At 42.1% G+C, this 26,094-nt stretch overlaps 1 protein-coding gene across 4 annotated transcripts in view; it reads right to left on the reverse strand.

The window, feature by feature from the left end:
• The window catches only part of AKAP13 (A-kinase anchoring protein 13), a 1,053,268-nt gene extending 1,032,887 nt beyond the window's left edge, over positions 1–20,381 (reverse strand). For 3 of the 4 annotated variants that reach the window (XM_069222736.1, XM_069222738.1, XM_069222735.1), the window contains exon 1: positions 20,203–20,325. The gene's annotated coding sequence lies outside the window, so the exon portion shown is untranslated. Of the gene's footprint in view, positions 1–20,202 lie in introns of all 4 variants that reach the window. The other variant, XM_069222739.1, reaches the window with a different exon arrangement.
• Between the last annotated feature and the right edge of the window lie 5,713 nt (positions 20,382–26,094).

Raw genomic sequence — 26,094 nt, forward strand, 5'->3', positions numbered from 1 at the left:
TGGTAGTAGCCCTGGCATAATCAGAGAGGCTATTAATTGCTGCCATAATTTGTCGCCACACTACATGGCACCAAAGGGACAAGTAGATCTTTTTACAGGACAAGTAGATTTGAGAAGCAACCTGTCCCCTGGACAAGTAGATATTTTAATAAATTCCACACCCCTGCCTTAATCTATAAAAATAAAAAGTCTGCATCTTGTGTTTACAATAATAGGAAGAACAAGATACTGAAACGCTTCTGAACTTGGAGGAATTTCAATATTCTAGTAAGCACTGAATTATTCCTGACCCCTTTAGGCACATCAGAAAAAATATCCAAAGAGCTGAGCCCTGCAGGAGAACTAAGATGACAAAAGAAACATGTGCAAATACTATAGCAAAGAAGACCACATCGTTCACAAGTTCAGTGGGAAAAAACCTTGTGCTTATATTTGCAGTGCGTTCTACTTAACAAAGGAATTGTTACAGTTGTCTGTAAATCAAGGACGCAAAGTGGTATATAGTTTAACGCATTTAATCTACAAGTTAAAAAAAAAAAATCTTAACCTCAAAACATCAGACCAGACATACACAAGGAGATATTAACTGTGACCTTTCCCTCCTCTTAAAGGGAGTACACTTGCGTTAGATGCTCATGTCCTCCTAACACAATCAACTACAGAACCTTTTTCTAAGAGCTGTTTGATTAACCTCAAGTTACATTCCATTAGCTCCACTAATCCCAAATAGTGTTTCTGTGCGGGTTCCCTTCATGCCACTGTGGCAAGACTAATGTTTAATAAACACATCATGCGACCTTAACTTTCAGATTTTGCAGGACCCATTTGTCCCTTAGTTATGTTTTGCTTCATGGCGTTACACTAAACAAATGCTTATTTCTAAAAGAAATGTTCCTGCGCACGCCAACCCCTGCAAGCAAATCATACGTGCATCTCTAGTACTACCATGATTTCACTCGCTTCTACCAAGGCTTGTTAAGACCTACACCTATTCCTCATGCAAGAAATGTGGTAAAATATGTCACACTGGTGGGAGTAGTCGCCTTTTTGCAGTAGTTTACCTCAAAGACTACTTAATAAATGCATCCTCGTAAAGGATGCTTAAGAGAGACACCATCTAACCATTAATCTTGAACCTTGTTTCTTTGTTAAAAGAATGATTTTTCTCTTCTGATACAGCTGACATTTTAACTCGAAGGCCGTGCATCGATTCTCTTCTCGCAAGGGAGGCCGTGTGTCGATTCCAGATGCGCAGCCTCGGGTCCATGTGGGGAAGCTGAAGACTGACACCCAGGATCCGTGCATGGAGATTTCCAACGAGTGGTGCAAAGAGTCCGCAGTGAGAATAGGTGCTGTGTTGTTTCACCAGCAGGGAGGCAGGCACTGCGTCGCATTTCCAGCAATGGGACTGGCCGTGCTTCAACTTTTCTGATGCACACATAGCAGTGAGTGGATTTCCCCCCCATAGGTTACCAGCTTCCACTTCGAAGGGCCTAGGGATGGGATTTGGCACCACTTAGCAAGTCAGGACTCCCACCAGAGGAGCCCAGGCATTGGGAGATGAAGTTTTTAATGTCTCCTGTGTTTAGCCCTCCAGGAGAGTAATGACCAATTACCAAAATCCCTCCATAGCTCCCACTTTAGCAAATGTTTTCGGAACTACATTTTTCTTGGAGTGCTCGTTTTTACGAAACTACGTTTTTCTTGGAGTACTCGTTTTTATCTCTAACTCCGAGCTCCATTGCAGTATACTGTTTCTTCCCAGCACTGCACCATCTCTAGTGTGCAGTGCAGGGCTCTGGTTACTTGCATGGAGGGCAAGCAGAGTGGCAGTTTTTCCCTCGATCAGGGCAGAGTCTGCTTCACAGCCACTGTGCTTCATCTTTCAGCACAGCAGCCGCTTCAAGAGGCTGGGCGCCCTTCTTTTTCCTGCACAGTGTTTTAAGAGGGGGATCATGTTGTCCTCCTAGGCAGTAATTATAATATTTAAGATTTAGATCCCATGCGTTAATGTGCCTCTTGGTGCTTTGATGAACTACATTTATGCACACACACTCTCCCACATCTTGCCCAGTAAAAACTCCAGATGCCATGAGGCTTCAAATTCTCTATACACGGGTTACACCATGATGTGCTGAGGTATTACGTTCACATACTTTTCTCTCTCTGGGCCACCTCAAGTTAGATTCCACTTTGTGCTCTGTCAAAATCTCATCTGCTCTCAAGGCAGCACAATCGGCAGGCACAAAAGGATTCAAATTAAGTGGGCACTGCAAACAATTATAATAGGGTTGTTTCTCCCATCTCTTACCCCCCCTGGTTCATCTTAATCCTATGTTCATACGATACAGTAACTTTATCACATGAGGCTACTCCGTTCTAACTTAATTCTTATTTATGGTCTCGGCATGACAATCTACATTTACTTGAGAACACAAAATCATAACATCAAGGTACTCCCTCTGTTCATGGAAATTTTGTAGGCATTTATGCTTGCTAACAATACTGTTAGACCTGACAGCCTTAGGACGGTCTTCCCCCAACTTCTTTTGCCTGGCTCCCTTCATTTTTCTGATCTAATTTTTGCTGGTTCTAGGACTCTATGCTCTTTACTACTGCTGACTAGTGTTAAAGTGCTTGTGCTTTGTACCCTAAGCATGGTAACATTGGCTCATAACCAACTGGCATATTTGGTTTACCTATAAGTCCCTAGTAAATTGCACTAGATGTGCCCAGGGCCTGTAGCACTGATTGTGCCAGCCACATAGGTAGCCCCGCCTCTGTCCGCAGTTTTACTGCCACTTCGACTTGGCATGTAGAACTACTTGTCAAGCCTTCAATTCCCCTTTTCTTACATATCAGCCCTAAGGTAGGCCCTAGGTAACCCATAGGACTGGGTGCTCTGTAAGTAAAAGGCACAACACGTACTTATACGTTTTTCATGTCCTGGTAGTGAAAACCCCCCCAAAGTCGTTTTTCACTACTGTGAAGCCTGCTCCTCTCATATGCCAGCATTAGAAATATGCTTTCAAGTGGTAATTTCGGATCTGAGAGGAATAGACTCGTCATGTTTGATATGGCTGGAATAGTAGTTTTAAATACTACTTACTGGTGAAGATGGATTACTATTTCAGAAACGCCACTTTTAGAGAGTAGGCATTTCTCTGCACTTAGTGCCATCTGTGCCTTACAGCCTTGACTCCAATCAACATCTTGTCTGCGCTGGTTGGCAGCTTTCCCTTGTGCATGCCACCCAGACAGCCATAAACACAGGACACTCAGCTCCATTCATATGGGTCTCCCGGGCAGGAAGGGTTGCAGGGCTCTCTCTTACACTTCAAAGGCCAGTGGCCTGCCCTCATACAAAGTACTGATAACCCCCACAGGGTCTAATTTTATTCAGGTACATTTTATCTATTTTCCTAAACTGACATGGAGTACTTTTTGTGGTGCTTTCATTGTGTTACTGTATGAGTTACTGCACAAATACTTTACACATTGCCTTCTGAGCTAAGCCTGCCTGCTCTGTGCCAAGCTTCCGGAGGATGAGCACAGGATAATTTAGGTTATGTTGAGACTTACCCCGACTACGATTGTGGTTTTTACTTGGACAGGGTGCATACCTCTGCCAATTAGACACCCAATTATACTGATTTGCAAAAAAATCTATTATATGGATATTTAATTTGACACACAGCGTATTCAATATGTAGAAGACCACAGCCCAGTCTGTCGATACAGGGCATATTAGCACCAAAGACCAAGCCTAGCCCACAACAGTGATTCTGAGGCATTTTGCGATAAAGATATACAGATCTAGTAAATCCAGTTTTCAGGCATCCATTCCTCCTAGGCCTGGAACCAAAAAAACATAGCAAACTCTTTTACTATTTAGATACAGGCTATGTACACATTAAAGTTACCCAAGAGTCTTGCCAGGAGGAGCCATTAACCGTAATGCACGATGTTTACCCAAATCAAACACTATTCAAAGATGGCCCATACATAAAATCAATACACCTCCATTTTCACAATCCCTTATACTCTTTTCTGGCCATGCTCTAAGGCATCAAAAAGAGAGAGAGAAAGAGAGAAAGAGATATATATATATAAAAAAAACTTTTGTCAGTGCATGTGTGGTTTCCCTGGGGGCTGCAATCGGCCCCCAGGAAAACCAGACCCACATATAAAAGTGATAGATATATTTTATATATTTGCCACCAGTTGTAGCTTACGTCTTTGAAGCAGTGCACATACTTCAACTGACGCATTTCAACTGTAGCTTTTAGGCAGCAATAAAAAAGTCAAGTAAGTCTTGTGATTATGTTTCCGCTACAAAAGGATCAGACTTTTGTCTAGTGGCAGTTTTAGTGCCATAAACAAGCGCAGAAGGTTTATATGACTACTGCTAAGAGCAAATCTGTATTTTATGTAAATAGCTGAGTACATTAGTAAAGTCAGCCACTACTTGCACTATAATACAAATAAAATGTATGTGCGGGGTGGCTATGGAAAGATGAAGAGCACGTTTGCTGGGTGGTAATGAGGGAATCCAAGGAGGAGGACATGGGAGTGGGAGCACCAATAATGATTGTTGGACTGGGCGTAGGAGGCGCTAAAGACTGTGACGAATGGTATGTGACAAGGTGTTTGAGTGTCTTGAAAGAACGTGCTGATTGAGGGAAGAAGCGCAGGTAAGGTGGCCTCTACTGTTGCACGTATCACACACACACCAGCAATTTTGTGACTGTCTACGTAGGCTAGTGTTTTAGAGCAACAGTTTAGACAATAGCAGAGATGGCATCTTGATGGATGACTGCTGCTGAAGTCACTCGGGTTATAGAGGACAGCTCTGACATAGGATCAGAGACCGAGACAGCATCTGAGGGATAGGACAATGGCGTAGACTCTGGGAGTGATTTTTCAGTTGGAGGAGTCCCATTGGATAACTCCTTCCAGTAAATTGTGAGGAAGGTGATGAGGGCAGTCCTGTTGTCCCTTCGCAAGCACAGTCTGTGCAACAGGGCAATAGGGGGTTAGCCCAACCGAGAGAGCAGGTGAATGCGGGGGCAAGCAAAGAGAGGGTGCTCTCTTGGGAGCTCCCCAGTTTAGTTCAGCCCCCAATTCCACTTCCTGAATTGTATTGTGGATACATCAAAATTATCTATCACAAAACAAACTGGTTTTGTAAGGCAGGCACCTGTGTTTTTGGTCCTGGGTTCGGCGGCTATATAGGGAAACATACTAAACCCAAACATTCTGGAAACTAGACATCCGGGGGAGTCCACAGAGGTGTGACTTGTGTGGATTCCAAAAAGTTTTCTTACCCAGAATACCCTGTAAAGCTAAAATGTTGAATAAAAACTCAATTTTTCTTGCATTTCTGTCACACAAAGTGCTGCGATCCACAAAATTCCTACCACCCAGTGATTCCTCACCTGTCCTGATAAAAACACTACCCCACTTGAGTGCCTATACCTAGTGCCTGCGCAAGGAATGGATCACCCCAGGGTCAACAGTTGCCTCATGTAAGTACCAACATTGACCGTTGTGTGATCTATTCCTGTCGCGGGCACTAGGCCTACCCACACAAGTGAGGCACCATTTTGTATCAGGAGACTTGGGGGAATGCTGGGTGGAAGGTAATTTGTGGCTCCTCTCAGATTCCAGAACTTTCTATCACCGAAATGTGAGGAAAAGTGATTTTTTTTCTCCAAATATTGAGGTTAGCAAAGGATTCTGGGTAACAGAACCTGATCAGAGCCCCACAAAAGTCAGCCCATCCTGGATTCCCCTAGGTGTCTAGTTTTCAAAAATTTGCAGATTTGGTAGGTTTCCCCAGGTGCCGGCTGAGCTAGAGGCCAAAATCCACAGGTAGGCACTTTGCAAAAAACACATCAGATTTCAATGTAAAAATGTGATGTGTCCATGTTGCCTTTCCTGTTGCGAGCATTAGGCCTACCTACGCAAGTGAGGTACCATTTTTATCGGGAGACTTGGGGGAACACAGAATAGCACAACAAGCGTCATTGCCCCTTGTCTTTCTCTACATTTTTTCCTTCCAAATGTAAGACAGTGTGTAAAAAAGACGTCTATTTGAGAAATGGCCTGTAATTCACATGCTAATATGGGCACCCCGGAATTGAGAGATGGGCAAATAACCACTGCTGCTCAATACCTTATCTTATGCCCATTTTGGAAATACAAAGTTTTTCTTGATACCTATTTTTCACTCTTTATATTTCAGCAAATGAATTGTTGTATACCCGGTATAGAATGAAAACCCATTGCAAGGTGCAGCTCATTTATTGGCTCTGGGTACCTAGGGATCTTGATGAACCTACAAGCCCTATATATCCCTGCAACCAGAAGAGTCCAGCACACGTAACGGTATATTGCTTTAAGAAATCTGACATTGCAGGAAAAAGTTACAGAGTAAAACGCTGTGAAAAATTGCAGTTTTTTTTAGCTCAATTTCAATATTTATTTTTTCAGCTGTTATTTTCTGTAGGAAAACCTTGTAGTATCTACACAAACGACCCCTTGCTGAATTCAGAATTCTGTCTACTTTTCAGAAATACTTAGCTTTCCGGGATCCAGTGTTGGTTTCACACCCATTCCTGTCACTAACTGGAAGGAGGATGAAAGCACCAAAAATAGTAAAAATTAAGTATGTCCCAGTAAAATGCCAAACTTTGGTGAAAATGTGGTTTTCTGATTCAACTCTTCCTGTTCCTGAAAGCTGGGAAGATGGTGATTTTATCACCGCAAACCCTTTGTTGATGCCATTTTCAGGGTAAAAACCACAAGCCTTCTTCGGCAGCCCTTTTTCCCCCATTTTTTTGGCTAATTTCTTGGTCTCCTCCAGGTGAACCCAGAAACTCTGGGTACCTTTAGAATCCCTAGGATGTTGGAAAAAAAGGACGCAAATTTGGCGTGGATAGCTTATGTGGACAAAAAGTTATGTATGCCTAAGCGCAAACTACCCCAAATAGCCAAAAAGGGCTCAGCACTGGGGGAGGGGGGAGGGCAGCAGCTAAGAGGTTAATAATAATAATATATATATTATCATTATTATTGTGAAACATTTCTGTTCTTTCTATAGTACAAAAGGACAATGGTAGCTTTTAAAACAAGCACTGGCAAAGCCAATAATATGTCTTGATCTGCCTACCAGTCTTTTGGCTGCAGTGCTCGTTTTGTCAGGTTTTTGCAAAAATGTATTATTTGGACAACAGTGGACAAATGTGAAAAATATGTTTTTGGTTTCTAAAAGCACACTGCCATAGTAGTCCCTGGCATTAAAGGCAACAACTTTGCGTGTGGATTGTGCTTCTTATGAAAGGGCAGAATGCAGTTACTCACATTAGAGCTAGCCGGTGGCTGAAGTGGATTCACCCACTGCCCCATGCTGTATACTACAGTGAGCAGAAGAAATATGTAAATGACACAATAACAGTATGATGAAGAAGGCTGGCTGAAAGTCCTATACGTAAATATATTATACAAAAGGTATTGGGTAAGGACAGACTTAAAAATGAGTCAGCAGTACACTGCACAATTCTGCACTACATACTCATTTTCAACTGTGCCATCTGCAGAAGCAAATAGCTTGGTGTGACAAAACATATGTTAAATGTTGGTAGATATACTGTGCCCCGTTAGTTCTTGGCCATCATGCTTCAGAGTTTCAGCTACTCTGCAGATTGACTAAGCGATGATGATTATAACCCTTCTTCAAACTTCTGATTATCAGCCAAAGCAGCCATGCACAGCAAGCAGGAACATGAAGTAAGATAGCATGTGAGCAGCGAGAGAGGTCGTGTCAGACAGTAGGGTCCTTCTGCTGGCAGTTCCTCATTGGCTGCAGCAATGCACTGAGGTGAAAGACACATGAAATAAGTGCTCATGAATTAGAAGCTAAATAAAGGACATGGCTCATAAATACCAATCCAACAAATACCTAGAGGGCACGTGGATAAGAGGACTGTGGATGGTTATTTAATTCAGGTTATTCTGTGTGTTAAATAGTGGGGATGTTCTTATACTCACAACTCCATAAAGTTGAGAAAATTAATTCACTAAAAAGATGCGTTTGCTTAAACTTGTGAAAACAAATATACTTTGCCACAGAATAAGACAGCCCGAAGGAATTTTGAAGCAACAGACTTTCTTCTGTTTAGGTTTAACAAGCCAATCCCATTGGAATGCACTTACAAATAGGTTAAAGACCCATACAATTGACAATGGAACCCGCAAAAGTAGTGTCTCGATAGCTATAACCAATGTTTTTATTTTCTTGCATAAACTTTGATGAGTGTTTTACATCTATATCACAGGCAATACTCTACAACAAGACAAGGCAGGCCTGTTGTTGAATGACACTGCTTTATTCAAAAAGCCATGCTGCTCTAGTGTATATGCTTCCTTAAAATTGTGAAAGTGTCTGGATATTCGACTGTGCATATATTCTGGACTTTAGAGGTCATCATTAGATAGATGTCTCCTATTGTGCATGAAAGAAATTGTTTAATTGTTGGTGTTTGGTATTTATTATATGTGACTTGGCAAAACAAATGAAAAAGCATTACTACAGCCAGTAACTTGATTTTTGTTAGGAAAGGTGCTGGGCAATAGTTGAGCAACTTGGTGTATTTGCCCCATCGGTCCTAGCAGGAAAGCACTAAAATGGAGATGCATCTTGGTCTACAACAATAGAGACTCTGGGAGCAGTGCCCACTGTTAAACAAACTGCAGTAACTAAATCCCAGAGTTAAGCTATACCATCAAAGAAGAATGTTATAAAAAAAGGATTCAAAAGAGAAAGTTTGAGACACAAGTGGTGAATTTAGAGGATGTATTTTTATTTTTTATTTTTTTTTTTAAAGGCCTGTATTTGCGTTGCACATTTATGAAACCCTATGCGCTAATGCAGTGTTCCCCAACCCCCGGGTCGCCGACCGGTGCCGGTCCGTGGATTAATCGGCACCGGGCCGCCCCACTGTGGCGGGCGGTAAATGTTTGATAATTTTTCCGTGGCCCGCTTGTCACACAATGGGACAAGCGGGCCACGGAAAAATTATCAAACATTTACCGGTCCGCGGCGATAAAAAGGTTGGACAACACTGCGCTAACGTGTTTCCCTTATGAACAAAAACAGCTATAAACCCCGCATGTTGATATGACTGCAAAGAAGAACAAACGGATGAGCAACAGTAATTAGTGAACTTCAAACAGCACACACATCTAAATGCGAAATGCAATAAAGAGGAAATTACAGTGCTATTTAGGCAACTTAAATACATCAAACAAAATCACACACTGGGTCACAGTTACAAGATGCACTAATGTTACAACTGCATTCTAACAAAATATTTACTACTTCCAAACAAATATATGTGCCTGCAGTCAGACCTAAAAAAAAAATGCTTTGATCTAACTATAGGATTCTTCGCTGCAAAAGCAATGGCATTATCAGTCTGCAGGGTAGCTCAGATTATTTCCCTGGCATGTGCTCTGCCTTTTCGGGCTTTTACAGCTAAGGCTTCTATAGTACCAGCCCAGATATCACCTAACTTGCAATATAAAAATAGAAGTTATCTGGAGGTAGGTATTTAGCAGACTACCATAACTCACAGTAAAGCCAGTCGGTAGATGGATATAGAGAGAAATGGAATCTGAATTTAAAAAAAAAAAATTCAAATGGCAGACCTTAGTGGGGGCCCAATCCTTAAAGAAAGTCACAAAAGTGCATCCACGATATAGGTCTTTGCATTAGGGGCTTTCATGAACTCACAAGAATTTACAGACATAGACCAGGCAATTATACTCCTATAAAATATTTGTGAACTGTATTTTAGCACGAGCAAATATGCATGTGTAGATCATGCGAAAAATCTATTATGCGTTTACAAGTTCATTTTTCCTCCAACCACTTTTGTCGTAACCTTGGAAGAACTTCAACTTCTGCCCTTGCCAGGAGTAAATTTCCAATCTCTATCAGTATGGAAAGAGATTAGAGAAGAGCTGGTAACAATCCTTAAAACATGCAAGTCAGTAGATTTGCACAGGCTCAAAGGCATTCCAGCCCTAGAACTATTGCTTACTGCTTCCTCCGGCATGTAGATCTGCGGTAAGGTGGCAAAATAAGGAAATTGCTATAGAAGGGCTTCAAATTGCTAGCCCTGGCATAATCAGAGAGGCTATTATCAGAGCCCTTAAATGATAAGACTTCTGCCATACTTTGTTGCCGCAGTACATACCACCAAAGGGACAAGCAGGTTTCTTTTACAGGACAAGTAGATTAAGGAAGCAACGTGTCCAACGGACAAGTCGATATTATATTAAATTCCACACCCCTGATTTAAGGATGCTGCAAGTTGCTCATTAGCCAAGTGTATATTTCTGCTTTATTCCATGGAACTGATATATACTGATGGAAAGATTAACTTCACAGACGCCTTTTTAACAAAACATAATGAAAGAGTGTTAATTATTCAGCAACAATCTACTGGAGAGTTAAACGCTGGAAAACATGTGCATTACATAGATCACCCTTAATCCAAATAATTCTGTTCCTTAGATAGGATCTCCAGCAAGAATACCAGAATACTGAACCCACTAAATACTGAAACCGTTAACATAAGTAAACGCACAGTGCAATTCTCTCTATAGAGAAAGAAAAGCAGTGTTTTGCAATCGTTTGGTATCCTACAAAGTATGGATTTCGGAACCCCATCCACTACATCAACAATCTGTCAAAGCTACAGGTAAGTCTGCCTTCTTACGTCTATTGCAACATAAGGGGGCACGTTGATAAGAGCTTGCGAGTCAAGCTCAATTTATTAGTATTTTCCAGTCATGTTTTACTTACACTTTCAATGGTATTATTTTCAGAAAACAAAACATGTAACATTTTCTTTTCAGGCAATGCCATGATTCAAATAATAAAAGATGTACAATAGTGATAGAGAAACGTGAAAAGGAATGCAATTCAAAATTACAATAAACAAACACTATATAAAGCGCATTAAAAACAAATTACACAGGAATTTGCTTATCCTTGATAAAATAGACTACAAATCTGTATAAATCATAAGAAATGTTTGTTTGCACACAACTTGGTGCAATGCTTTATCAACAGCAGCTGCCTACTACTTTAAAAATACTATGTTAGATGAACTTGCAGCAGACACAAAAAGTTAAAGTAGAATGGGAGTAAACATTTCGAGAGAATCACAGCAAAATAGACAATCACATTAAACTTCAACCAAGCCTCCTTCACTGTAAACAACGTGCGGTAGAGCATGCAAAATATTAAGAATGTTTAGTGGTAACAGTGATCCTTGGAATGCATCAAATCTCGTTGGGGCTGTCCCACCTCCACCACCTTATGTTCTTTGCCACTCCACTTTTTCCACATCTTGAGCTAACTAAAAGGCTGGTCAGATGACCACAAACAGACCAAAGTATAAGAGTTTATTGATTTGCCCAAAGCACTAGTCCCTTTCAACATAAAGTTGAATGCCTCTTTTTCTATGAGTCAGTGGTCACCTACATTACCTAGAGGGTGGTCTAAATTTAAGGCACAACAATCTAACAGACCCTCTTATCACTTCCCACCTACTTACCAGATTAACCAGATAGAAACCTTATAGCTGAACAGTTTGATACGTGGATGACTGCCACCATGTTTTCTCACCCCTGCCACCCAACAAACTTGACATTGCTTTTTCAACTCTCCCTTTTCTAATTTTTCTGCCAGAGGCACAGCCTCCATTGTTATCTCATTCTCACCCCCCATCCCCAATCTCCAGTGGCAGTGTTTACCAAAAGACGATCTTTTTTTATACCTACAGCATGGCATCTGTTTTTGCCGATAGGCTGCTCCTGTATCTCCTGTCCTCAGCCTCAGAATGTTACAGCTGAGCAGACCATAAACCATACAATAATCCATAAGGAGGATGTTCAGAAGCTTTACATTCAATGTAATTTATTGCTAGACAAGAAATAAAAAAACGGTTTTCAGACCATAGATTACCCTCTCTAAACTCAGATTTGTAGCGTTAATAAGATCTTTCCTTGCAAACCAATTCTACAACTGGAAAATACATATATATGTAAAGGTTTTTACACAGATATACAGTAAGTCACTCAATCTGTAATTTAAAGGATTCACTCAGGTGTCTTTTTTTCCAAAAATAGACAGTGGAGGAAATCTCTATAGGAATCTGGGACATTTGAATGGCAAGAAAAACATTTACAAATTGGACCGAATTAATGAACCCTCAGACCTTTCTACTCTATAACTATAATAAATAGTCCATCAGGGCCTAGTGCTCCTCAACTACTAAGCTAACAAATTAGGTGCTCCAAATTAAAGGCATCCGATGAAAATATTATGTGATTACTTCCAAACATGAGAAAGGCAAAAATGATATTAACTCTTCTGCTTTAAAAAAAAATTATAAGTAAAAAAAAAACAAAAACACAACCAACCACAATTAAAAATTTAAAAGTACACCAGCTTTCAAATTACTAAACAAAATCATTTTAAAAGTTATTTCTTCAAAACATATTATGCTCGAATGTACAACTATAACTTTATTTATAATGTGTATCCCTGTGGCACATCATGCTGGTCTGACATACAACTATTTACTGCATCCTTGACTGAAAATGTTACAAACCAAAAAACAGAGAACTCAAACTTCTTGTCATGCTCACATACGTGGCAAATCATATATGCAGTCTGTGCCACATCAAAACCACACAGGCTACATTTCCTGAATTCTAGCACACTCCTTCATCGTCTAAAATTTTGGTTTGGTGTAAATATAATGTTAAGTAGCAAACTTCTTTCTGGCTTGAAAGTCACAGGAGAGTCAGTAGCCTGAGAGACCACAGTACAACATGGATCTTTAAGTTGAGCTGGCATCTTAAGAGGATATTTCCAACAGTAATACCCTGAAGGAGAACGTTTAACAACAGTCATCCAAAAACAATTGAAAACACAACTTCAAGATGATGACATGCATAGGAGTGATTTCATAATTTACAACAGGATGGGCCATGCAAAGCAAGTTGGGGGGCAGAGCTCTACACAGCCCTACTTGCACTTCAGAGAAACTAGCCTATTGTGACTGCAGACAGTATGGATTCAGGGCCTGAAGGCCTGAAATTCTAGATACTTCTGTGTGTGTGGGGGGGTGACTCACAAAGTTTCTTCCACTTCAAAGCTGGCATCATGTATAAAAAATAGGACCCACTCTTCAGCTCACTTATGGAACAGAGGACTGACCTGGTGTGGATAGACTGCTTTACCAAGAGGACTGCCTTGCCACCTGAAGCCTGCTCTGAGCCCTCTAAGAACTACTCTATTGCTTGAGACCTGCTTTTCTGTGTGAACCCAGGACTTTCAGAGTGATGCCAAGGGCTAGTTGGCTAGTCTCCTAATCAGAGCATTAGGGACAGAAAAGGCTCCAACCATCTTGAAGCTGCCCCAGGGCTCTACCTGACTATGTTCTGACCCTCCAAGTGGTGCCTCTCCAGTCCTAGACCATTAGAAATGGTGCTAAAGGTGCTGAGATAGCCCTACTCCAAAACTCAGGACTTCCAAAATTGTCTGCCAAAAAAGTACTCTCAGAACTAGCGAGGAGAATGGGATCTACCTGCTTGCTGATCGGCCTGACTCTGTGGCAGCTCCCACTACGATCTTCTCATCAGCAGCAAATCCTGTTCAGAGGCTCTTCGCAGAATCCGGCCTTGTGGGCTACAGCCTGCAGCTTCATCCTGCTGTTTTTTTTCCAACTTCGTGAAAAGAGCAAGTCAGAATGCAGAAATCTTCACTACAACTTTGTCCATGACGCCAGCTCCTCGAAGACCACCGGCAACCTTGCCTTTATGAACATTTTTCTTGAACAATTCTTCAAAGGTAAGTGGAGACTGAGCCCAGTCCACTTTGTGTATCCGAACCATGCTCCATTGTGGTCGGCCACAACTTTCGACTTTGCTCTGGTCTTGTACAACTTGATGGTAATTCATAACTCTGGCTCTACTTATTGAATTTTTATCATTTTGGTGTCAAATAATTTATTAAAGTCTGCTCTAGTTTTCAAAATTGGCGTGGGACTTTCCCTTACTACTGTTTAAGTGCTGCACAAGTGCTGCCTTTGAGCTAGGCCTGATTGCTTTTGTGCCAAGCTACCAGAGGTTTAAGTACAGGTTAATTTTGTGAATGTTTGTGGTTCACCCTGACAAGGATGCAGCTGCTGCTTCAGTAGGGTTTCACTCCCCTCAACCAACAGCCACATTTCTCAGACGGCAAATATAATTAGTATGAAGATTTTGTGTTTGGTTCACATTAGGGAGGCTTCATGCCTTTATTATATGGAAAAGGGGATAGGGCGATCATTTTCTATTTGTCACAGGCCAAGTCCCTAGGAGTCCTACTAGTTTCAGAGTACACATGAATGATTGGAAGTGCAAGGTTTGATAGATATGAATCAAGATTCCCCTGACACTACTTCTTTGATAATACACTATTGGTCAAACTCTTTAGATATACTGCACATTTTGCAACCTTTCTGAATGTAATTTAAATTGTTTAAAAAATAAAGTAGCATTTATAAGCCAAGTACTACACTACTTTATACTTTACAGATTAACATCAAACTACTGTACAAGCCTTAAACAGGCACTTGTAGGTTTAATGTTTAAAGCTGAACACCGAAAATAAGTCAAAGATCAATGTGTTAAAAATTATACAAATATGCAACCTCTAATGGGCAATACTTTCAAGATTCAGTTTAAACAAATAAATGAGTCAAAATCTGTAATTTCTTGTACACATAAAAAAAAATATGGTGATTGAGTTTTGTGTGTTCATTGTTTTCTGATTTCAAAGAGACATGTTAGCCAAATGCAGGCTGATCCTCTGTTTATGGCCAGGCTGTTCCAATTACTGAATGTGCTAAATACATTAAAACATTGCGATATTGAGCCAAGTGGGCCAGTAGACTACCAACATTCAAAGCATCACTGTCTTCAGCAGTAACTGAGTCCGAAAGGGAATTTCTCCTGTTCTGCCGATTCAGTATTGTAAATGAAGACAATATTTTAGTAAGGATTGTGTTCTTCCCCTCGACATTTGCCCTTACAGTTAGCAATTAGTGTTCTAACCGAAACTGCACCCCATTGTTTCAGTGAGGAGCACGATCCTACAAGCAGTAATGCTTACATGTAGCATACCACTCCTTTGGTCGTAAAATAATATCTCTGGACTCCACAGACAAGTTAGTACAGCCTTAAACTGAAATGTGCAAACCTCAAAAGAGGACATCAGTTCCCCTTTCCACTAGCTTTGGCACCTCAAATGTTGCTGGAAGGTTGACATTTGCTGTAGCACCACTGTGAACACCGTTTCAGCTAATCCCATCACCTAAACATAAAAGCTGTGTGACTAACCTGTGGTTCTTGAATGTACACTGCACTGAGTATGTGATGATGAAAAGACAGCAGTAATGCACTTTTAGCCCAGGCTTTGCCACGATAATACCTACCATAGCGCTTTATAAGACATCCTTATATGAAGCCACTTGCACCTAACTCTTAGTCGTACAACCCTAATCAGCAGGCCTATTTTCACTCTTGGTGGGAAATCATAGATATATTTCCTACAAGGTTACATACACTTTAACAAGTAATATTACAATTTAGTGAATTGTGCAATATGAAAAAAACAAAGCATTTGCTAAACTCAGAGAAACTGCATTCACAGCTTCACTATTTTGTATTGCTATTGTAGCACACACAAGTGTGCTTATGTCTAGGTTAAACACTCCACTAACATGAATAATTAACAGCTGGGGCTGAAAACTCATGTATGGATGAAAATAACTGAAAAGACGATAATTAGGATAGCATTCTGGGTTCTACAATAAAAAGTGGTGCGTCTAAGTGCACTGTTCACACACCCAGTGTGTGTAACAAAATGCATGCCACAATGTAAACACTGTAGTTGAACCAATTGCCAGGGGTCAGCACAACTGATCCGGGATTATCCTACTGCTTTGTAAAACCCAGGAGATAAAATAGGCACAGTGGGTGGATTAATAATTCTTGACAGCTGCAAGGTTAAAAGGCAGAGGCGTTTCCATAACCTGTGTGAAGACTGTCTGCAAACTACCACACATTTTAATTATTCTTATCTTGTACGGATGCATTTGCCATGTTTGATTTTAGCCACATGGAGTAAAATTAAGTCAGGAATATAGCACTAGAAACAGAAGCTAGGACTTATTGGGGGTTGTTTAAGCAATTTATAGATATTACGAACAGCATTCAGAATCTTACTTCGAGGTGATCATTTTAATGTTCACATAAAACGTTTAGCACCTGCCTTTAAAATGCTGCAATGGACTGTGCTAGTGGCAATGCACAGAAGCCACAAATAGCAGGGAAGTAATTTCTGGCAACACGCGTGTCCCACTTTCATTAACGTCTTGGGGCTTTTGTCTATTTGATGCGAAACAATCTTAGACTTCCTAAATGAATAACGGTTAAATACGCAAAAATAAATAAATACTCAGATTACTTGCCTACGGAGGCCTGGGGCACCTGCTGTCATGCAAACCCTGGAGCACATGACCAGTGCAGAGTATATTATCTATGCTGATCTGTCACCCAAAAACTGCTGTGTTATGTTAAGCAAGCATATACTGTAAAGCGCAACAAATTAATAAGAGAGCATCAGTAAGCCGCATAACACCCTCCCTCGCCCCCCCCAGAAAAAAACTACAGGAATCCCCTCATTAGTGGCGAAACAACAAAATACATTAGATTTGTTTGACTGACAAATTTATTTTCTATTGGTCAACATTTGTCTCTGCTGTGCACCGATCTGTCACGGTGTAAACAAAAGTAGCAGCTGGTTCAATTCAGGCATTACAAACCAAAAAGTGGTATATACACGCATCAGAATGGAGAAAAAGGCAAACAAATCCCGTCGATTCACCGAACGAATAAAAAATTACCATTAAGGTTCACCTGAGCCTGTCTTTAAATCTAGATAATAATTCACTTATTAAATGTTATAATTTGAATGAACTAATTTATGGTGTAATTTGCTTTATCAACTTCAGAGTGCTAGGTACTTGAAGAATGTGTCAAAGAAAAATAGCTTGGTGTCGTATCTGGACTACACGGAAACAAAGCAAGTGAGGCGAGAAACATGGCAGTTCTGGGAAGCAATTTCAAATGCATTTCCGAACAGCTCGTCAGCAAGAGGAGCCTCCATGTCAGTGATATGAACAAGCCCTATGCCTCACTCTAAATAACTGTAACCTCCACGCCTGCTTGTGAAGGGCGATGCAAGATTTAACTCCTCACAGCACAGCTGTCAGGGAAAAACAACACTCTTATTCAAAAATAATAAGTTTAGACTAGTACTGAGAAAAAGATTGAGGTTCAAAATACGTTGTAATTGGATGTGAATCTGCAACCAATTATGCATGTGAAGATTACGTTCATGCCTGAGTGCTGAAGTGGGCCAAGGACTGCCATTCTTTGGTAGTGCATTAATAAAATAGGATGGTTCACTGTAAGGTGTTTAGAAGGTTGGATCCAAAATAAATTGAAATAAGCAGAAAATGCCCACAACAGATTTTCGTCTAAATGCTGCTTTGTGCAGAACAGATACAGATGTCTTATTTATGCTCATAAGTGGTTCATTTCTGATACAGTGAGTGACTGCCAAGATAAAAGTTTGCGACTGGCACAAAATGTAAGGGGGCTCAATGTAGCGTATGTATGTATGTATGTATGTATGTGAAAAATACCTACTCAAAGACATCAGAGGGAAAGTAAAATAATGGTCTGCAAACTTTAGGATGGCCAAAAAGACCGGCCATTGCAGTTGTTGGAGAAGCCCTGCATATCTGGTTGTTACATTGTAGCACAGGATATAAACCTTCTGAACTTATCTCCCAGTTGTCCTCTCTTTCTTAAAGGTACATCTGTTCCTTCTACTGGAGCGTGGTCAACATTTTTAAAGGACTAAGGTGGTTGTCGTACTACTAGAACCTGGTGGCATATCTTCAACTACACTACTATAGTAGCAGTTTTTAAACTATCTAAATAAAAATAATGTTCTAAGTGAGTAATCTTTGCACTCGCAAAGGACCATTTACATTCAAAATGCACAGGAGAATAGAAATTATTAATATAAATAAGGAATAACAGAAAATGCAAGGATGTGAAAAATTAAACAATAAAATTGAGTACAAGAAAGCATTTTCTTTGAGCTGGCGAAGTAAATGTGTGTTTGTAGATATTGTACTGAACCGTGAATATTGATGAACACTCCATGCAGAAGAGTGAATACCTAATGGGTGTAGTACTGACTATTAAGCCAGGGAATGGCCTTTGAAGTGAGAGATACTCACACGAATGATCAAATGGGATGAGGAATATGAAGGAATGGGGCCTTGTGATGGAGCATCTGAATAGCACAAGGTATAAAACCTGGAGTTTGCTAAGGTCAAAATACACAGCGTGTGATAAAATGCAAGTGGAGAATGTAGGCAACAGTAGACATAGGTGTAAAGACTAGTCTAATGTCTAAGGCCAACTGGTTTTTATTGAAGTTCGAGTAAGGTTACATTCGGGGGCAACAGTGTGGGTTGGGCACATAGAAGGCCTAAGTGAAAAGAACCCTTCAGGCAGAATATTTAGATAGACCAAGTAAGCCAAAAGCATAAGGCTGGTGCTTCACTAACAGAGTATTTGAGCTAATATTCAATATATATTAGAGGAGATTCCGAGGTGGAGGAAGGAATCGAGAGGGCATTTACATAGATTTCCCTGTTAGGCATTTTACAGCAGGTCAATGTGTCGACGGCACACAGTTGGGCAAAATAATTTTAGGATTCTTTCGGTATTAGGAAAGTTTGAATTTGTGACAAATGTCTCACCTGTACTGTTTCTGTTTACAGTGGCAAGGCAACTACCAACACACTTTTGTCTTCAATGAGTAACGATAAACATGCAAGTACCGGTCAGTGGGAGTATCAGGAAGCATACTTCTGCTGACCATAATGGCAAAAACACTGCCTGTGCCTAACAGTCCTGGGTAAATCTTGCTTGAGTGTATGTCCTATATTGAAGGAAGTGGATACTTCCGGTCTTGTAACTGTCTGTTGCCCTGCTGCTTCCCATACTGTACCAGTGCTCAGTGTAAGTTTAGTAAAAAAACAACGACTAGTTAAATTGTCAAAGCTTTTTTAACATTCATGCCACATTTTGTGTTTTGGTCAGGCCGCTTTCTATAACTTCACCAGCAGCCAACTGACACCGCCTTTTACATGCCACACATGACTTCACTGAATATAAACTGTCTTTTTCCAGAGAAGCACAGCACCGTTTCTACATAATGGCTCATCAGTTTCAAGCTCTACAACACACCTTGGTATCATTTGCCTACAGGTATACGTTGCCTCCTAGATAATCAACAATGTCAATTGTGAATGCACTAAAGGGAATCAGACCAGAAACGGCCCGGCCTTATTTCTCGCTTTTTTATAAGAACAATATCCATTTCCCATCATCATTCTTCCTATTTTCATTAAGACAGTTTATATTCCAGTTTTCAAATTTAGCTTATATCCCAAGACATTTTAATCTGAATAAAAGTGGTGCATTTAACTATTTATAATAAGACTTCACTAAAATCCAACTGCCCTGTTAGGTGGGCCAGGAAAATGCATCCAGACCAATAAAAAAAAAAAAAAATTGACTGCCAGGACTCTGTGCAAAAAAAACAGTGGCGCGGGCAGTCACTGACTTATCTTAAAACATGAGACCATGCTTTCCTTTGCAAACAGTTTCTCGCATTTTCCCACGAGGGAAAGCCTGCTGCTGCCTGTTCACGTCCAAGGAGCAAACATGTTAATGGAAGGGTAATACAAGGTCTGAGTTACAAAAACAAGTACTCTTTGCAACATAAATGTAGGCCCCTTACTTTGCAAGGACGTGACAAAAGTACTTTAAAAAAACCTGTCAACATGTACTCAACAACTCCCATGCTTATAGACCTCTGTCTTTCTTGCTCATTGTAATGCCCGCGACTGAGAGATTGGCTAAGCCCCCACCGTCCTCTCCACCCACCCACAATAAAGTTTGGGTCTTTGGTCTCTCGTTTCTTACCTCCCGGGAATGATCTTTTCTTTCTGCTGCCACAACCTGCAGCATGCCCGTCCACTCACAGGCTCACCGCCACAGCCAGGTTGCAAATCCCCACCTCCCAGGGTTCCAACCGCGCGCATACAATGCTAGGAAGAGGTGTCCTCCGGGTAGTCCTCTGACACACTGTTACCGGACACAGTGCTCTGCCACAGCCGTGGAGGGGGTTAGGGAGGGAGAAGAGGCGTGGAATCCGGGTGGAGCAATGCAAAAAGGAGGTGACAGCAGGAAAGGAAGCCAAGTACTTGAACTAGTACAAAGAGAATGTTTAAGGGCCAGTGGGCGGAGCTAGAGAGTGAAAGAAGCAAAGGATTGTTAGGTGAACCTAACCAAAAGAGGGCGGAGACAAAAACACATTTAGGGACAGAGAGTAGAGAGAGGCGGGTTCTACGAAATGTGGCGAGCCGAACCGGAAGAAGGCGCAGTAAAGGGAGAAGGGCGTGGACGAGAGAAGAAGGCGTTATTGTAAAGCAGAGGCGTGGTCAGTGGAGAAAAAAAACCGGGAAAGTGGGCGGCACAAACTATTCCGGACATCTATTGGGCTAAGGCGAGGCAAGTGCGCAGTGCGTGGCCAAAAGACAGGAACCGCCCGTTTCCTTCTTCTGCTTCGAAAGAAAACAAGTAGTGCCGATTCCCAAACCGGACGAATAACATGAAAATGGAAAAAGGACAAGGGGACTGACAAATGGCGCTGATAGACACGAAAGAAAGACGAAAGGTGAACCTTAGGGTGTAGTCAAGCTTCAGTACTACGAAAATAAATATCAAAACTCTTTCACTCAAAGTACGGCCCGACCGGATGCGGCCCCCTGGTCAACAGGAGCTACTGTTTACCCTTCTTAGCACTAACAATAAAAACAGGCAAGACGTATTTAAATGTTAACCCCTTCGCTGCCAGGCCTTTTCCCCCTCCTGTGCCAGGCCTTTTTTTGCCTATTTGGGGCAGTTCGCGCTTAGGCCCTCATAACTTTTTGTCCACATAAGCTAACCAAGCCAAATTTGCGTCCTTTTTTTCCAACATCCTAGGGATTCTAGAGGTACCCAGACTTTGTGGGTTCCCTTGAAGGAGGCCAAGAAATTGGCCAAAATACAGTGAAAATTTCGTTTTTTTTTTAAAAAAATGGAAAAAGTGGCTGCAGAAGAAGGCTTGTGGATTTCCCCCTGAAAATGGCATCAACAAAGGGTTTGTAGTGCTAAACTCAGCAGCTTCCTAGCTTTCAGGAACAGGCAGACTTGAATCAGAAAACCCAATTTTTCAACACAATTTTGGCATTTTACTGGGGCATACCCCATTTTTGCAATTTTTTGTGCTTTCAGCCTCCTTCCAGTCGGTGACAGGAATGGGCATGAAACCAATGCTGGATCCCAGAAACCTAATCATTTCTGAAAAGTAGAGAAAATTCTGAATTCAGCAAGGGGTCATTTGTGTAGATCCTACAAGGGTTTCCTACAGAAAATAACAGCTGAAAGAGAAAAATATTGAAATTGAGGTGAAAAAAACATCAATTTTTCTCTACGTTTTACTCTGTAACTTTTCCCTGCAATGTCAGATTATGGAAAGCAATATACCGTTACGTCTGGTGGACTCCTCTGGTTGCGGGGATATATAGGGATTGTAGGTTCATCAAGAACCCGAGGAACCCAGAGCCAATAAATGAGCTGCACCCTGCAGTGCGTTTTCATTCTATACCGGGTATACAGCAATTCATTTGCTGAAATATAAAGAGTAAAAAATTGCTATCAAGAAAACCTTTGCATTTCCAAAAAGGGCACAAGATAAGGTGCTGAGGAGCAGTGGTTATTTGCACATCTCTGAATTCCGGGGTGACCATACAAGCATGTGAATTATAGGGAATTTCTCAAATAGATGTCTTTTTTACACACTCTCCTATATTTGGAAGGAAAAAATGTAGAGAAAGACAAGGGGCAATAGCACTTGTTTTGCTAATCTATGTTCCCCCAAGTCTACCGATAAAAATGATACCTCACTTGTGTGGGTAGGCCTAGCGCCGGCGACAGGAAACACCCCAAAGCGCAACGTGGACACATCCTAAATTTTGGAAAAAAACGGAGGTGTTTTTTGCGAAGTGCCTACCTGTAGATTTTGGCCTCTAGCTCAGCCGGCACCTCGGGAAACCTACCAAACCTGTGCATTTCTGAAAACTAGAGACCTAGGGGAATCCAAGGAGGGGTGACTTGCGGGGCTCGGACCAGGTTCTGTTACCCAGAATCCTTTGCAAACCTAAAAATTTGGCTAAAAAAACACATGTTCCTCACATTTCTGTGGCAGAAAGTTCTGGAATCTGAGAGGAGCTACAAATTTCCTTCCACCCAGCGTTCCCCCAAGTCTCCCGATAAAAATGATACCTCACTTGCGTGGGTAGGCCTAGCGCGGGCGACAGGAAACACCCCAAAGCGCAACGTGGACACATCCTAAATTTTTGAAAAAAACAGAGGTGTTTTTTGCGAAGTGCCTACCTGTAGATTTTGGCCTCTAGCTCAGCCGGCACCTAGGGAAACCTACCAAACCTGTGCATTTCTGAAAACTAGAGACCTAGGGGAATCCAAGGAGGGGTGACTTGCGGGGCTCGGACCAGGTTCTGTCACCCAGAATCCTTTGCAAACCTCAAAATTTGGCTAAAAAAACACATGTTCCTCACATTTCTGTGGCAGAAAGTTCTGGAATCTGAGAGGAGCTACAAATTTCCTTCCACCCAGCGTTCCCCCAAGTCTCCCGATAAAAATGATACCTCACTTGCGTGGGTAGGCCTAGCGCCGGCGACAGGAAACACCCCAAAGCGCAACGTGGACACATCCTAAATTTTGGAAAAAAACAGAGGTGTTTTTTGCGAAGTGCCTACCTGTAGATTTTGGCCTCTAGCTCAGCCGGCACCTAGGGAAACCTACCAAACCTGTGCATTTCTGAAAACTAGAGACCTAGGGGAATCCAAGGAGGGGTGACTTGCGGGGCTCGGACCAGGTTCTGTTACCCAGAATCCTTTGCAAACCTCAAAATTTGGCTAAAAAAACACATGTTCCTCACATTTCTGTGGCAGAAAGTTCTGGAATCTGAGAGGAGCTACAAATTTCCTTCAACCCAGCGTTCCCCCAAGTCTCCCGATAAAAATGATACCTCACTTGCGTGGGTAGGCCTAGCGCCGGCGACAGGAAACACCCCAAAGCGCAACGTGGACACATCCTAAATTTTGGAAAAAAACAGAGGTGTTTTTTGCGAAGTGCCTACCTGTAGATTTTGGCCTCTAGCTCAGTCGGCACCTAGGGAAACCTACCAAACCTGTGCATTTCTGAAAACTAGAGACCTAGGGGAATCCAAGGAGGGGTGACTTGCGGGGCTCGAACCAGGTTCTGTTACCCAGAATCCTTTGCAAACCTCAAAATTTGGCTAAAAAAACACATGTTCCTCACATTTCTGTGGCAGAAAGTTCTGGAATCTGAGAGGAGCTACAAATTTCCTTCCACCCAGCGTTCCCCCAAGTCTCCCGATAAAAATGATACCTCACTTGCGTGGGTAGGCCTAGCGCCTGCGACAGGAAACATCCCAAAGCGCAACGTGGACACATCCAAAATTTTGGGAGAAAACAGTGCCTACCTGTGGATTTTGGCCTGTAGCTCACCCGGCGCCTAGGGAAACCTACCAAACCTGTGCATTTCTGAAAACTAGAGACCTAGGGGAATCCAAGGAGGGGTGACTTGCGGGGCTCGGACCAGGTTCTGTTACCCAGAATCCTTTGCAAACCTCAAAATTTGGCTAAAAAAACACATGTTCCTCACATTTCTGTGGCAGAAAGTTCTGGAATCTGAGAGGAGCTACAAATTTCCTTCCACCCAGCGTTCCCCCAAATCTCCCGATAAAAATGATACCTCACTTGCGTGGGTAGGCCTAGCGCCGGCGACAGGAAACACCCCAAAGCGCAACGTGGACACATCCTAAATTTTGGAAAAAAACAGAGGTGTTTTTTGCGAAGTGCCTACCTGTAGGTTTTGGCCTCTAGCTCAGCCGGCACCTAGGGAAACCTACCAAACCTGTGCATTTCTGAAAACTAGAGACCTAGGGGAATCCAAGGAGGGGTGACTTGCGGGGCTCGGACCAGGTTCTGTTACCCAGAATCCTTTGCAAACCTCAAAATTTGGCTAAAAAAACACATGTTCCTCACATTTCTGTGGCAGAAAGTTCTGGAATCTGAGAGGAGCTACAAATTTCCTTCGACCCAGCGTTCCCCCAAATCTCCCGATAAAAATGATACCTCACTTGCGTGGGTAGGCCTAGCGCCGGCGACAGGAAACACCCCAAAGCGCAACGTGGACACATCCTAAATTTTGGAAAAAAACAGAGGTGTTTTTTGCGAAGTGCCTACCTGTAGATTTTGGCCTCTAGCTCAGCCGGCACCTAGGGAAACCTACCAAACCTGTGCATTTCTGAAAACTAGAGACCTAGGGGAATCCAAGGAGGGGTGACTTGCGGGGCTCGGACCAGGTTCTGTTACCCAGAATCCTTTGCAAACCTCAAAATTTGGCTAAAAAAACACATGTTCCTCACATTTCTGTGGCAGAAAGTTCTGGAATCTGAGAGGAGCTACAAATTTCCTTCCACCCAGCGTTCCCCCAAGTCTCCCGATAAAAATGATACCTCACTTGCGTGGGTAGGCCTAGCGCCTGCGACAGGAAACATCCCAAAGCGCAACGTGGACACATCCAAAATTTTGGGAGAAAACAGTGCCTACCTGTGGATTTTGGCCTGTAGCTCACCCGGCGCCTAGGGAAACCTACCAAACCTGTGCATTTCTGAAAACTAGAGACCTAGGGGAATCCAAGGAGGGGTGACTTGCGGGGCTCGGACCAGGTTCTGTTACCCAGAATCCTTTGCAAACCTCAAAATTTGGCTAAAAAAACACATGTTCCTCACATTTCTGTGGCAGAAAGTTCTGGAATCTGATAGGAGCCACAAATTTCCTTCCACCCAGCGTTCCCCCAAGTCTCCCGATAAAAATGATACCTCACTTGTGTGGGTGGGCCAGGTGCCTGCAACAGAATAAGGCCCAAAACCTGAAGGGATAGAAGGGATAGCACAGCAAGTTTATAAGGGCATATTCTTTTATACATCTTTAGACGGACTCTGCTTTGGGGACCCACATAAGTGAGGTGTCATTTTACTTGGGAGACTGAGGGGAAAACTGGGGAGTAGGAATTTTGTGCTGGAGCGGTGATCCTACTAAGAAAAATCAGGAAAATATGCTTTTTTATGCAAATTTTGAGGTTTACAGAGGAGTCTGGGTAAGAAAATGTTGGGGGAGCCACACAAGCCACACCTCCCTAGACTCCTTGGGGTGCCTAGTTTTAAAAAGTTTCTGGGTTTTGTAGGTTTCCCTACATGACGGCCGCACCCAGGACCCAAAACATAGGTGGGCCCTCCCCCCCAAACACAGGTATTTTTGGAATATATCACTTTGATGTGTGCACATACGTCCGTGATGTGCCAAACACTAAAATTGTGAAAAGAAACACACTTAGGTTATGTGAAGAAGACCCCTCACCCATCAACCAAGTTGGTGGCATGCTTCATCATCGGGGTCCCACCCGAGGCACCTAGCGTGTCTCAAGTGTGCTGCGACGCCTGATTACAGCGGAGCAGGTTTTGTCATTTGTACCACACATACTGGTTGGATTTGGCACGAGGGTGAGTGATGGTTCAGTAGATCAAATTTTATTAACAAGAGATTTCACAAAAGTGAAATGCACTGGTAATAACTGAAAGGCCAAAAAACTGAACCAATGACTCACAGCTCGTGAGCTGTAAAGCCACGACAAGGCACCAACCGCTTTACAGTCCATTCACAC

This window comes from Pleurodeles waltl, chromosome 3_1 (genome assembly GCF_031143425.1).
Source record: "Pleurodeles waltl isolate 20211129_DDA chromosome 3_1, aPleWal1.hap1.20221129, whole genome shotgun sequence".
In the NCBI taxonomy this organism is placed as follows: domain Eukaryota; kingdom Metazoa; phylum Chordata; class Amphibia; order Caudata; family Salamandridae; genus Pleurodeles; species Pleurodeles waltl.